We start from the raw sequence: 14,333 nt of genomic DNA on the forward strand, positions 1-14,333 counted from the left end.
AAAAACAGTTCTGTTATCATAGGCATATCCAGAACAGTGAAGAATACACTAAAACTGACATTTAAATTTGAACATTGTATCACACAAAGCCTCCATGGAAGAAATGGGTCATAACTGAAAATAGAAATATTGGGGAATTGCCTTTGCAGACTATATTGTTATGCCCATGAACATGTCATTTATATTCATATGGATTTAGCCAGCATAAGGTAACTTTTAAAAATTCCTAGGTATAAAATCAAACTATTGCACAAATTCAGCAATAGGTAATACAAATATTTATTATTTAAATTGATACTATTAACAACAGAAACAAATGTCTATGTATAAAGAATAAGTTTAACTATATATTTGTAACACTTTTACATAGAAACCATGAAACAACTTCTAAAATGCATAAAAAAGAACTGGAATAAGTAATAGGTGGTACATTTTTATATCTAGAATATACCATTTTCTAAGCCTGTAAGATACCTTAGTATTGGAAAATGCCTGCTGCCTAGCTTTACAATTTTAGTTTGATTCCTGGGACCAAAATGGTAGAAAAGGAGAACAGACAACTGTAAGCTTTCCTTTGACCTTGACAAAGGTACACAAAATAAATAAACAAAATGTGACCTATATATTTTAAAAATAAAAGACAATGCATTATTCCCTTCTAAAGTAACACATATATTGCAATAAATTACTTTAAAATATAACATAATGCATTTAGTAAATTTTCCTTGTAAGGGAAAACAAAAATGAAGGAAAGGGTCTTGACAGTGAGTTAATTGGGAACTTGTCTATTCAGGTGTGGTTGTTTAAAATAATTTTAATTAAAATCTGTACTTAGCATGAGTCATGCTGACAATGAAAATATGTGGTATGTGCAGCATTATATATATTAAATATACATAGTTGTAAGCATTTAAATGTTTACAGCATTGTATTCTACACACACACATACACACATGAATACACAAATATATATAAGCATTTTCTACTTAAGCCCTCACTAAAATGGAGAAAGTAAACTGAAGCTGAAAACTACTTGTTACTTAGTGAATATACTGTCCTCATCACTCACATACGGTCTTTTTTTTTTTTTTTTTGAAGTAATTTTTAAATGTCATATCAATCCAATTAGTTATTTAAACTTTTTTGAATGAATCATTTTTCATATAGTATCATATACTATACTTACAATTATGACCCAGATATGAGGTGATGCATACTTATACCAGAAATCCTTATTGGTAATTACTCCCACTTAAGTTCAAACCACTATCCTGAGAAAGAAAGACAAGTTTATTTAGGGAATTTACTTCTTCATACCATCAAACCAACCAACCAACCAAACAAACAAACAAACAAACGGACTCACAGAGTATATTTGTTTATCACCTTAGCAAGTAACTGTTGTAAAATTACTGAATGCTTTAAGTCTTAAAAGGATCATTGGTTGCACTACATCCAATTTATCCTTCCATCTTTAAGCCATACAGGGGCTTGCTCTTATTGAAGAGCTTTTGTGTGATCTACATTGGGTGCAGCCAACCCCAATTATATCTTTTTTTTTTTTTTTGGTTTTTCAAGACAGGGTCCCAATTATATCTTATCTATTTAAATACTTCGCACTTTGGAAACTTCAGGGAAAGAAAGACTAATGAGCCTATACATAAAAAGGCATAAAATAAAATAGAAATAAAGACAGGCTGACACTATCAAAACTGTGGTACCTTACAAGCACACAAAGAAGACAGGGGATGAAGTGATGACAGAATGAACCAGGAACAATGTGTGTATGTAATCTGAGCTGCACAGAGACAAATCCCTCTGTCTTTAGTATATGTTTTCAGTCTACTCAACAAACCAATCTGACCACCAAACTCCTTGTGTATCTTGCCCAGAAAAAGACTGCATAAAATATTAAGCACTTCAGTTACAAAGACAACAATTAAAAATGTGCCTATCAGGGTTTACAGAGAATAATTGTTTTTCTATGTTGACCTAACAGCTTGAGAATGCTTACTCAGATGATGTGAAAACCAGGCGTTTAGAGAATATCATCAATATAATTCAAACAAAAGTGCCACCGATTTATCTTAAAATAAACTTAAATACTTAATTTTTAAAATTAATTTCTGAGTGCAGAAAAACAAATACTAATAAAGTAGCAAAGGCACACTGACTACTGAGTACCCAGGAACTTTGAAAGGCTTCATGCATAATATTCAATTGAATTTTCACAGAAATACTGGTTTTATTAATGTGAAAATAGAAATTCTAAGAATACCTTGCCCCCTGCACAATTATCTCAGTGGACTCAGAATTCATCTTCACAGTCACTCTAGACTTGTGTCTTCAGCCACCACGCTTCCTTAAAGCCTCAGACAAAAGCTCAATATGCTGAACAAATGGTAAATAGATAATATTCCTTTCTGTATGTAAGTTCTGTAATCTATTGTTTCAACAGAAAATGTTCTCAAAGCATTATTACCTCTTGAATATGTGAGATTACTATCAATTTTCTACTGGTGTTCAGAATTATTTCTTCTTACCAACTCAATTTAACAAGCTAACTAACATAGATTGTGATTTTATGATTTGACTCCAAAACAGACACCTCAGTAGCTGGACTCAAGTATGTGCAATTATCTAAGTCTAAATATAATCTAAGTAATATAGTTTACCTATGTAAAGTTCAGCTATTATTATTGTTTTAGATTTGTCATGATTAAAAACTTTTAATATAGCAATAATACTAAAGATGTGAGATTTTCCCCTCAAAACATTAGAATTAGAGAAAAATAATCTATCTTTGAATCAAAGTTGTTCTCTTTACTCAGCAAAATGGGTTTGGATCATTGAGCCTCATATTGTCATTTGTAAAGTGGCTCAATCTTTGCGAATATTATATAGCATGTCCATTTCTTCAACAAAGAACAAAAATCCACCCACAACAGCTAAGGTATATGGTATTGAGGGTAAAGTGCTAATGATTACTAATTAACATTATATAAATAAAATAGATAATGCACTTAATACACTTTCTTGGGAGGTAATACTATGTGCCAAATGCAAAATATCACTGGCTACTATGATATTGATCATTATTCCACTTTATTTCACATGTAAGCCTTATGTGTGCTCAAGCAGTTAAAAGAAACTATTAGGTGTCAACAAAATAATAAAAGTTATCAAATATACTAGTGTTTTGTTTTGCAAGTATTTAAATAGAAGGGTTCTACAAATGAAGATTCTTTAATTTATACACCAATTTGTTAAGTGGATGAAGCAGAAACTCCTAAACAAAGTTGGACTTGTTTCTTCTTTTCCTGGAATGCATTTTTGAAGTTATTGCCTGTGTGTTCTACCTCAGAACACAGTGTTGATGATGCTGAAAACTCATTAATGCAGCTCTACTCCCTAGGCCCAACAGCAATTTACATTTCATAAAGGAAACCAACAGGCTGGCAAAGTGAATGCCTGGCATGAAAGCGCTGGTTCTAAGTTTCCAAAATGCTCAAGATGAAGACATCCAGTGTCAAATGTTTATCCAAATGAGAAATTGTATTCTTATGCATCATTTAGTTTAAGAGAAAAATAAACAGTGAAAAAGGTGAAAAAAGAAGCAAACCCCTGCTTTCTGGCATCCAAGTTCTAATGCCTTCACAAGCCATGCTTTCTTCCCTGAAGCTTCAAAGTTTATCCTTTGATTACTGATTTTTTAATAAATATTTTGGGGTTAGTTTAATTTCAGTGATCCCACAAGACCTACTTAGGAACTACACTTTATTATAACTCAAAACATATTTACTAATTGATAGAAAAAGTCATCTGTAAAATGAGCTTTTATTCATTAAGCTCTAAAACAACAAAGGGCTCTGAATAGCAGCTACTTACCTCAGCAAACCTCAACTTCATCCACTCGCATTTCTGACTCTTGGTACAGGACCAGAGTCCCCTTAACCATTTCATCCCTGAGTTTCCAGATAAATATTTGTTTTACTTCTACTCACCAAATATCCAATTTTCTGTGGAAGACACCATTAGGTGTGAACAGGATTCACTTAGATCTTTCTTAAAACTTAGGCTTATCTCATAGCTCACCCATATCACTCTCCGCTACCCATCAGCTGGCAGAAACACTCCTTACCAGGCATCCCACAGCCTCAACACTTACCAAAGGTCCAGAAAGGGCAAAAGAAACTAAGGCACAGTTTCTGCCCAATAACAATAAGACTTACATCCATCAACAGTACCAGGAACCACTGCTCAGAACACAATCCTTAACAATCAAGACAGGGAAGTTCAACATAGAAGCACAAGGAAAAGACTTAAAGTATAGATTATGAATGTGTTCAAGGGCCTTGGAAACAATATGAATAAGTTCCTTAATGAAGTCTGTGAAAACAAAACAGTGGAATGAAATGATAAAAACAGTTCAAGTCATGAAAGTAGAGATAAAATCATTAAAGCAGTTTCAAATTGGGATACAACTGCAAATGCAAATTTAGAAAAATCAAACAAAAATCCACTAGGAAAACATTACCAGGAAGTACAGGACATGGAAGAAAGAATCCCAGGCACTAAGGAAGCGGGGCGTGGGGGTGGGGTTTTGGGGGGGGGAGGATTCTCCACACCAAGGGAACATTAATTATTTTTGTTTTAGTTCTGGTACAAAACATCCAGGAAATCTAGGGAAGTATGAACATACCAAATTTAAATAATAGGAGAACAACAAAAAGGAGAAGAAACCCAGGTCAAAGACACAGAAAATATTTTCAACAAAATTTCCCTTAACAAAAGAAAGAGGTACCTATAAACATACAAAAAGTACAGAACACCAAAAAGCACGAGTAAACAAACTCTTCATGACACATAGTAATTAAAACACTAAATATACAGAACAGGCGCCCGTGGCCAGCTCAGACTTCCCGGCTCAACTGGCAGCACGGAGGCAGTGATAAAATATCAGCTCCAGGTCCTTGCCAAGCAGCTGCAGGTCCTTCTGTAATACCCACCACACCCTTAGCCTATGAAGAAACAGTGGGTGTCAACAGTTACTACCCAATGCCCCAATACCTATGTTGGGACCAGCCACAGGGCTCATTGACAGACCCATATGGGAAGGGCATGAATCCACCTTCTTACTACACCCAGCCTGTGCCTGTTCCAAATGCCAACGCAATTGCTGTGCAGACGGTTTATGTGTAGCAGCAGCCTGTCTCCTTCTATGACTACCCTGTCTAGATGTGCTGTCCTTCCTGCAGTAAGGTGATCGTGACCCAGCTGTCCTACAATACCTGAGTCTTCACCTGGCTCTCCTCTGGCCGTCTGTGTCTGCTGGACATTGCTTCATCCATTCTGTATAGACACCCTGCGGGATGTGGACCACTACTACTCCAACTGCAAAGCACTCCTGAGTATCTACAAGCATCTGTAAGACTTGGCCAGGCAGCCACAGCAGCAGAGATAGTAGACAAGTGTTACTGGAAGTCACCTGACCCTTGTCCAACACAGCCAGAAGAGCTTGATATCATCTCTTCCTGGGCTCCATTTTCATGTCTTTTAGTGGGTGGGGAAAGTTGGAAAAGTAACAAACATCCAAACCCAGAAACTTCTAATAGAGTAGTGCCTTGCACATGCAAAAACATGGACTTTGTATGTTGTTTCAAGGGTTTACTACCTGCTTACATTACTCCTACTAACTGTGATTTACATCTCCTTTTGCATCTCCATTTGCATCGCCTCCGCTGGTTTGCCATTGACTGCCTCCTTTTCCTCAGTGGGCTCTTCTTGTGCCAGTCTCAAACCCAAAGCCACAGTCTGTCTTATTTTTCACTGATTGGCTTAATCTTTTTTGTCTCTCCCCATCCCCAATGTTGGAAACCTCCCCTTAAAGATTTTGTAGTTCTATAGTTCTCAGAATCACTTTAATTTCATACCCCCCTCCCCAACCCCCCAAATACACAGAAGGGGTGCAGATACCCACCAGACATAAACAAATGAGGTTTCAAGTACTAAACAAATGGCTCTCAGCCCCTTCTTTCTCAGTCCCGGTCCTATGAAGGGGCTCCTTCCTCACATAGTTTCTGTGAATTCCACCTGTGGAAATTACTTGGCAGGGAGACATTTCTAAAATAATTTTTGTAATCATGATACACCCTTCATTTCTCCATTTGCTCATGTGTTTTTAGTTTGTTTTGTTTTAGTTTTTAATATACAGTCCAGCTTTGTTACCCAAGCCAGCCTTGAACTCCTGGTGATCCTCAGTCTTCACCTCTCAAATACACAGGGCTCTAGACATGTGCCTCTGGACCTACTGGGCTCTTTGTTCTGTGTTTCTTTGACAGAAAACAAACAGGTAAATTCATTGACTGCCTATGTGGGTTTGGTGTGGTTTAGAAAACCTTGTCTCTCTTGGGCCTCTTTGGGGGCGTCAGGGGAGTCTATTTGAACGCATGCTTTAGGTCTGAGAGATTGATCACTGGAACTCCCTCAACACAATCTGAAGCATGATTTCATTTTTCAAAGATGAGCTTGATGGTACCATCACCATGGCCTCCAACATCAATAGAACAGGTAGAAGGATGCCAAAGACAAGTTCAGGGCTCTTTCTAGGGTGATTACTCTGTCATGTATAATATTGACACGCTCTAGCCAGATTTTCAGGAGGCCCTGGCTCCATCCTAAACCTATACAGGATCTGCTGCAAATAACAGTGTATGAAGTCAACCTGACTGGAACAGAAGTCTGCATATTTGTTAAGATACACTCCTAGCCACTGACTGAGATATTCATACAATGATCCAGAAGCACTAGCTGCCATTTTTGTAGTGAATTATTGGTACCAGACATGACTTTGATGATATAGCCTTTAAACAAATAAAATATTTGGTCACTCAGTGATCGATTCGGATCACCTGTTTTATATTTATGTGTGTGTGTGTGTGTGTGTGTGTGTGTGTGTATACATACATACATACATACATATATTATATAAAACATATATATGGAGAGAGAGAGAGAGAGAGAGAGAGAGAGAGAGAGAGAAAACAAAGAAAGAATAATTCAAGGGAAAAATCAACTAACATAAGCTTGGTCCATTAGAATAACACCTGATATATCAGTGGAAACTCTAAAAGCTATGAGAGGTTAGTTCTACAACTCTAAGGGATTACAAGTGTAAGCAAAATTATCAATCATAGTTGATGGAGGACAAAAAGCTTTTCAAGACAAAAAACAAATTAAAGCAGTAAAGCAGTATCTATCTACCAATCAAGCACTGAAGTCAGCATCAGAAGGAAAAGAACAATCTAAAGAGTTCAACTATACCCAAGAAGAGACAAAGGACAAAAAGTAGCAGGCTAGCAAATCAAAGAGACATGTGTGGGGAAACTCTACTATAACTACAAAATAACAAGAATAAGTAAAAACTGCACACTGAAAACTATCGAACAGAATGGTCTCAAATACTCATTGAAAATTCAGGACTCACAGAATAGATTAGAAAACAGAATCCAGATTTTTGCTGCATCCAAAAATCACCCCTTATCTTCAAGGATAAACATCACCTCCAGGTAAATGCAAGGGTGACAATATTCCATGCAAATGAACCCAGGAAGCAAGTAAACATAGACATTTTAGTAGCTATTTTATACATGCAAAATAGAATTGAAACCAAGTCAGAAGAGATAGGAAGAACACTACATATTTATCAAGGGAAATATCCACCAAGAGGATATTGCAATTATAAACATCTATACACCAACCACACAGTGTCCAATTTCATGAAAGAAATACAACTGCAGCTTAAAATCATATATTGTTCCTCACTCATTGATAGTGAATGACCTTAATATGTTATCTTGCTAAGAAAACATGTCTAAACAGAGAAATGCTGGAGTTAAATGATGTTATCAATCAGATGGCCCTAATAGACCTACACAGAACATTTCACCCAAACACACACAAAAAATACGTTCTTCTAAGCAGCTTACGGAAATTTTTCCAAATTTGGCCACATTATTCAGATATAAAGCAAGCCTCAACAGATTTAAGAAATTTGAAATAGCACCCTTATTTCTGACATACATAGTTTAAAGCTGGACATGAGCAACACCACAAAACAAAGAAAGTTTATAAACTCATGGCAGCAGAAGAGCTCATTACTCATTAAAAAACTGGGTGATGGTGCAAACTAGGAAGGGATAGAGACATGTTTTAGAATTGAATAAAAAACACATAATGTCCAACCCTATGGGACACAATGAAGTTGATTCTAAGAAGCAAGTCATAGCACTGTCTACATAAAAATAAATGGTGAGACTTTATAGTAGTAACTTAATGGCACACCTCTAATACAATAAATAAATAACACACATGAGGAACAGATGGCAAGAAATGATATACGTCAGTTTTGAAAAAAATAAAATAGAAACAACAATACAAAACAAAAAAAATCAATGAAAGGAGAGACAGTTCTTTTAGTACTGCAGAGAGAATTATAGACACATTTCTCTTATGAATATAAAGGCAAAAATGCTCAATAAAATAGCTTTTGTGTGGCAAAGGACCCTATCATGTAGACAAAACTTCAGGCTCTATAGTGGAAAAATATTTTTACCAATTATATATCTGAGATATAATTAATATCTAAAAATATAAATAACTCAAGAAAATTTGCATCAAGGATACAAGTAATTAAATTTAAAAATACCCTTTCCAAATATCATGTGTCCTCTCAAGCATCTGCTATAGCAAGCAACACATCCCCTTTCACAAGACAGCTTCCAGAAAACAACCACATGTTTGTTCTCATGTGTCTGCTTTAGCAAAACATCCTCTCATAAGACAGTTTCCTGAAAAAACATCACATAGCACAAATGGGTCTCCAATGAAACTGGAAATTTCCACTTCATAATTTTATTCAAACCTCCACATTTCACTCCCTGACTCCTATAGGCTTGTAGCTATATCGAAATGCAAAACAAAATGCATTCAGGCCAACTTCAAAAGTCCCGATAGTCTATTACAGTCTCAACATTCTTTAGAAATCTAAAGTTCAAATTTTCTTTGTAGACTCCTGGCAATCTCTTAATTGTAACCCCATGTAAAATCCGAATAAAAGGATCACTTTCAACATATACTTTCAACATACAATGGCACAAAATGTATATTAGAATTCCAAAAGGGAAGAAATGGACTTAAATAAAACAAGACCAAAAACAGCAGGATAAACTCCAAACTTTGCATCTCAATGTTTGATGTCAAAGTGCTCTTATGATTTCCAACTCCTGTTGACTGCCTCATACTTCTGATTCTTAGACTAGTTCCAAACCTATTCTGCAGGTTCCTCAGCAGATATTCCAGGTCTTCACAATCCACAGCTCCCTTTCAAAGTTTCATGTGATGGCCTCTCTGGACTTCCATCCATTGCCACTGATTGGGCCTCAGCAGCTTTCCTCAGTCAAAAGACTTGGAAAGATATTCTATAACGTTTTCTGGTATTCTTGACAATGAAGCCAGAACTAGGAACTACTACTACTGCTACTTCTAGTACTGCTGCTGCTTGCTGCTGCTACTGCTGCTACTGCTGCTACTACTACTATACTACTACCATAGTACTACTTACTATACCACTATGACAACATGGCTAAAGCGACCAAGCACCTTTGTTTAGGGCTGCAATTTGATCCCTTTTTTCAGCTACATTTGCATCAGCTTTCTTTTTCTGATAGTTTCTTTCACTGTTTAATCTTTCCTTTAATTCCATTTTCACGATTGGGAAACTCAGATGGGAGGTGGTGTCTTGTTGTAAGGTTATATCTCCCTTTATTCCATTTAGTATTGGGCTTTTCTTTTAACATTTTATTCCCTTGGTCACAAGACTTGGATTCAACAAACATTTCCTGGTGCTCATTATTTTGCATTTTTCATTGTCCAGTTGTTCCTTTTCATTATAGGTATGCATAGGAGTGATTACTAATAACCACATGACAAAATTAAGAGTAGGCTGTCTTGGAACCCTCTCTGCTATCACTATTAATCTAAAACACTTCACTTTAGCCACAGTCAGGTTTTTAAGACAGGGAGGGGAAAGCAGCATATTCTTTGCAAAATCTCTCAAGAATGGTCTCTAGGGCAGTTACTAACATTCTTCCCTTTTGAAACTTCTTGATGTTTGCCACATTCAAATCATACTCAGCAATGCTTTGCATATACATACATGGATGGCCTAGTAATCCCTTATTAAAGTGTCCAACTTCTTTTCTGTTTCAAAGTCCTATAGATTTCTAAAAAATACCAGGATCATTCCTGTCATAGCAATACAACAGTCCCTGGTACCAACATCTGTCTTAGTCACTGTTCTATTGCTGTGAAGAGATACCATGACCAAGGCAAGTTTGATAAAAAGAAAGTTTTAGATGCTTAGGTCATTTTCATGACAGCTGGCAGACATGGTGCTGAGGAAGCAGCTAGAAGCTACATCCTAACACCCTGATTTATACAGAGAGAGAGAGAGAGAGAGAGAGAGAGAGAGAGAGAGAGAGAGAGAGAGAGAGAGAGATTTATACAGAAAGAGAGAGACAGAGAGAGAGACAGAGAGAGAGAGACAGAGAGACAGAGAGACAGAGAGAGACAGAGACAGAGTCAGAGACACAGAGAGACAGGTAGAAAGATAGATAGACTATGATATACAATGGTATGCTGCATGGAAGATGAACTAATGTAGTGACACAATTTTGTGTGGGTTACCTACCATATATGATTGGATTGAAAGCCTTGTGCATGAGATAGATGCCATGATTAACATTGCTTGGGTGGCCGAGAATCTGAGGCTAGATGGACCATAGACTCATTCAAAAGTCAAATACTTCTGTAATACTAGAGGAACACAACAAAATGACTCCTAATGACATTCTGCTATACCCATCGATCATGACCTCACTCAACCATCATCAGAGAAGCTTCTTCCTTTATTATGTGAAAAGAAATACAGAGACCCACAACTGTTCAGTGTCCAGGGAGTGAGAGTTCTTGGTATACTCAATTCTAAACATAATGTTTCCACCAAATCTCCCCCTAAGCATTCATGGAACTATGAAGAATAGGGGTAATGATGATAAGAGCCAGAAGAGGAATATAATACCAAGGGAATATTGATTTCTACACACAACAAGACTGGAGCCTATATGACTTCTCACAATCTATACAGGGTAGGAATGAAGGCTTTAGTTAGGCTTCAGCTTGCCTTCTGCATGTACAATGAGTTATGTAACTGTTCCTTTCAAAACCAGAAACTTACCATCATCATACATAGGTTTTCCACAGGTTCAAATGAGATATGACCAGATCTGAGATATGGAAATAGACATGAGTTACCACACCCAACTAAAAAGCTAGCTCCAATAAACAACATGTCAGAATGAAATATTTAGGTTCTCCAAAGATGTCTCTCTGGGTATGCAATCCACAGTAAGGGCATGTCCCATGACCAGCAGGCAATGGCCAATACAGTATGGATTCAAAGGTACTTTGGAGATTCTTTTCTTGTCTTTTATTATTTTCTTTGGGCTTTTTTTGGAGGGGGCATATATTATGGTTTCTGATTTTGTGGTTCTATGTTGTGTGTGTGTGTTTGTGTGTGTGTGTGTATTTGTGTGTGTGTGTGCTTCTCCTGGACTTTCTTATTTGTTTGTTCATTTTCTTTTATTCTTGTTTGTCTTTTCTATTTGCCTATTTGTTCTCTCAAGAGAGAGATATGGAGCTTGAAGGGTGGGGATGTGTGGCATATCATGGAGGAGTTGAGGGAGGAAAAAAACTGTTCAAATATATTGTATGAAAAACCCGTTATTTTAAAATTTTAAGATGCTATTCATTGATCATTTGCCACACATTTTATGTATCATCAAATTCTGAAGGTTGTGTTTCCTAGGTTAAGTTTTTACTCTGATGGAGAAAAATCTCAATAGCAGATATAAAATATTAATAAAACTATTTAAAATTGTATTGATATTTCCTCATATAAATATTAATATCATGTTTGCTCCCCAAAATAATGTGAATGTGTGTAATGGCTATTTCTGGTTGTCAACTTGACTATATCTAGAATGAACTACATTCTAGAATTGGAAGTCTCACCTGTGATACAGATTTTGAGGCGGAAGATACAAGTTTCTGACCTGGATCTTGGCATGGAGATCTTGATGCATAGTGGCTATGAAAAGCTTAGACCCAGGCAAGGTAGTATGTTATGGTAAATCTCCATGCAAATATGCCCCAGCAATGAAAACACAACACAGTTAATATGATTACATTGGGCAGACCTACCACTACACTACCATCTTCCACAGTTTGAGTCTCCTTAGAACTTGCAGTTTCTCCAGGCCATGTGCTTCTGCTCCGATTTTCTTTGTCTTCCTCCTCCTCTGCATCCTCTCCCTCTTGCATTTTCTCCTTCTTCTCTCTCCTTACTTTCCTCTCCAACTTCCCTTTTATCTGCCCAATCATCAGCTCTCTTTTATTTTACAAATTAAGGTGGGAAAGAGGTTTACAGGAAGTCACCTGAGTGCTGACTCATTCCTTGTTCAAAGCCACTCACTGGAGAACTGAATTAACATCAAATATAATTAGCCCAGGGCTGGAAGTCACAAGTTTCTGACCTGGATCTTGAGGCATAATGACTATGAAAAGCTTAGGCCCAGGCAAAGTAGTGCAGGCCTTTAATCCCAGGAGGCAAAGACAAGCAGATCTCAAGGGGAGTTCAGGGTCAGCAAAGGAAAAAAACAGTCCCAGATCCAGTCATGGTGGTATACACCTTTAATCTGGGCCACACCTTCTGCTGGAGACTTGCATTAAAGACATTGGAAGAAAGAAGATTCCCTCTTTTTCTCCACTTGAATTTACTTAAAGCACATCTGTTGGAATCTACTTCTACAGAAGACCAGCTGAAACAACTAGCCTTGTGGGATTGAGCAACTACTAGATTCTTGGACTTCCAATTTACAGCTGACAATTGTTGGGAAGTTGGACTACAGACTGTAAGTCATGACAATAAATTACCTCAAGACAGGAGACATTTGATAAGTTCTGTGATTCTAGAGAATCAATGTGTCAACTTAGGAAGAGTAATATGCACTGAAGGTGTCTGAAATTCAACATTAGTATCAATAGCAGTTTTATATGATGTAAACTTGAGTATTTAACAAGGCATGATGTACGTAACTATACAATTATTGGGTAAAGAATGGCTATCTAGCTGTATGGAGGTATATTGAGATGCATAAAATCATTGTTTGGACGGATGCATTTTTGAGTGACTAAGTTAATTTACAATGAAGTTTTTTTTTTTACTAAAAAAAGAAAAGCAAAGAAAAGAAAAAAAGAAAGGGAAATCGACTGGAAAAAACCTTGACTAGAAATGACTAATGTGAACTTTATACATAGTCTGTGATCAATAAATTGCATAATTATGAGGTTGGCTTTTATGCTCTTTGAAGGAAGACAACTATTATGTACTGTGAATTAGTCAGAAGGAGTGTCTGTTCCAAGAATAGGAACCATAAATCCCAGGAGAGCTCAATTATATAGATAATGAACCAGGAAATTCAGAAAATTATGTATATATATATATATATATATATATATATATATATATATATATATATNTGTGTGTGTGTGTGTGTGTGTGTGTGTGTGTGTGTTTTCTTTATTTACATTTCAAATGATATCCCCTTTCCCAGTTTGCATCCCTAAGACCCCCTATATCACCACCCCTTCCCTTGCTTCTATAAGACTGTTCTCCCACCTCTCTGCCCTAGCATTCCCCTACACTGGGGCATCAAGCCTTCACAGGACCAAGGGCCTCTCCTCCCATTGATGCCTTACAAGACCATCCTCTGCTATATATGTAGCTGGAGCCATGGGTCCCTCCATGTGTAATCTTTGGTTGGTGGTTTAGTTTCTGGGACCTCTGGGAGATCTGCTTGGTTGATATTGGTGTTGGATTGTCAAACCCTTTAGCTCCTTCAGTCCTTTCTCTATCTCCTCCATTGGGGACCCCATGTTCAGTTCAATGGTTGGCTGTGACCTTCTTCCACTGTATTTGTCAGGATCTGACAGATATATCAGTCTCCTGTCAGCAAGCACTTCTTGGAATCCACAATAGTTTTTGTGTTTGGTGACTCTATGTCAAGTATATATAAAAATCAAAATGAACTGAGTACTTTAGAGCAAATGGTAGAGTTTTAAGAAGACACATTGAATAGGTGGAATATCAGCATAGTCTAAATTGCACAAATTTTAGCATATAATCATGTAATAGTTAAAAAAATGATACTCTT

The 14,333-nt window shown here is 36.7% G+C and overlaps 1 protein-coding gene and 1 pseudogene across 1 annotated transcript in view; both read left to right on the forward strand.

Annotated features, from left to right (window-relative positions):
* Positions 1–5,431, forward strand: part of LOC110303491 — a 12,627-nt pseudogene extending 7,196 nt beyond the window's left edge.
* The window catches only part of LOC115032149 (triadin-like), a 74,514-nt gene that overhangs the window by 12,049 nt on the left and 48,132 nt on the right, over positions 1–14,333 (forward strand). The window lies entirely within an intron of this gene.

The sequence above is a fragment of the Mus caroli genome, chromosome 10, assembly GCF_900094665.2.
Source record: "Mus caroli chromosome 10, CAROLI_EIJ_v1.1, whole genome shotgun sequence".
NCBI classification, from domain to species: domain Eukaryota; kingdom Metazoa; phylum Chordata; class Mammalia; order Rodentia; family Muridae; genus Mus; species Mus caroli.